Source organism: Propithecus coquereli, unplaced genomic scaffold (genome assembly GCF_000956105.1).
Source record: "Propithecus coquereli isolate 6110/MARCELLA unplaced genomic scaffold, Pcoq_1.0 Scaffold34, whole genome shotgun sequence".
Classification (NCBI taxonomy): domain Eukaryota; kingdom Metazoa; phylum Chordata; class Mammalia; order Primates; family Indriidae; genus Propithecus; species Propithecus coquereli.
Window position 1 is genome coordinate 8,979,105 of NW_012149063.1, and position 1,482 is coordinate 8,980,586.

Consider the following 1,482-nt stretch of genomic DNA (forward strand, 5'->3'; position numbering starts at 1 on the left):
AATCGAACTCCTGACCTTGAGCAATCCACCCGCTTCGGCCTCCCAGAGTGCTAGGATTACAGGCGTGAACCACTGCGCCCGGCCCAGAAATAACATTTTGAGTTTTCCCCTAAGACAAGAAAGATGATGATCCTGTAGAGAGTAGTGGAATTAAGCAATCAATAGCTTATAACATTTGGATTTTAGTCATCTATTTAAGAAAATTAAAGCAATATGCAGTATTGCTGACTTACATAAACTAATACAGGAAAATAATTATGGATAATTTATATTTTCTTCCTTAAGTATATATATATGCTTTAAGTTTCATATGTTTACTGGTATCTAAATCATTGATTTTTAAGTAGTGAAATGACATTTTATTTTTTTTTGGAAAACAAATCCTTCACTTTAAATTGGTTCATTCTTTTCCAGTGAAGTATTGCAGTATCAACTGTTAATTGAGTTTAGAAAATAAATGAATGAAAAGTTCTGTTCAAATATGTATATGCTTTCACTAGGCTTATTGTATGTCTCTTGATTTACAGGCCTTTTTGCAAATGTGTAATCTGCCTGTCAAAGTAGTTTGTAGGGCAAATGCAGAATATATGTCTCCATCTGGTAAGTATGTTTTTTTCTTCTCTGTTAATAGTCTGGATTGATAAAATTACAGTGATAGTCCAGTTTGTACCTACATGTTAAAAATGCCTGATTTTTTTGTTTACCTTTTGAGGAAGTTTCCATGGTTTTATAAGGTAACAATTACAAACTTGACAATCTTGGGGTCAGCATGTATATTCATTTCAGTTCTGGTCAGAGATAGTTACTGGTGTGTTATGGAAATTGTTTTAAATAGTAAATATTAAGGAAATACATGATCTCAGATTTCTCCAGTTTTACTTACATAAGACTTTCCTCTTCAGTTAATATTATTCAGCACATTTCTCTAAATTATACCTTTCCATAATGCAGGCAGAAAAAGATTGTAGCATAATTAATTGGTCATTAGCTGTTAGTTTTGAATGTTTGGGTTTCTAATTATTTCTTTTTTCTAATGCTTTATATTAACAAGTTTGAAGAAACTTTTTATGGAAGTTTTAGCCTTTCTACTATTCTTTATAATCAGTATTATCTTTCTATATGTCAGTATATTAAAGTACTGTTTTAAATATGATTCAAATAATTTTTAATACAAAAATGTAGTACCACAAAGCTTATAAATAAATGTAAAGTATAATTGCCATGGGTTATTATAATTATGGTTTTGTTGTAGCAATAACAACAATAAAATCACTCCTTTTTGAATAAATCATTAAGTATAACTGATTGGTATAAGTGTGTTACATTGCTTTTTAGAGAGATAGTTATCTCTCTTTTCATTGTGATGTGATAACTTTGGAATGACTTGTATTAAACATGTTTTTTTACCTTAAGTTCTTAAGGGTGGTAATAATTGTCAAAAACACCCTCCTCATACATACTGAATATTTATGAATATATCTA

At 29.6% G+C, this 1,482-nt stretch overlaps 1 protein-coding gene across 1 annotated transcript in view; it reads left to right on the forward strand.

Moving 5' to 3' along the window:
• Nucleotides 1-1,482, forward strand: part of MTX2 (metaxin 2) — a 15,900-nt gene that overhangs the window by 1,223 nt on the left and 13,195 nt on the right. The gene's annotated exons all lie outside the window — the stretch shown is intronic.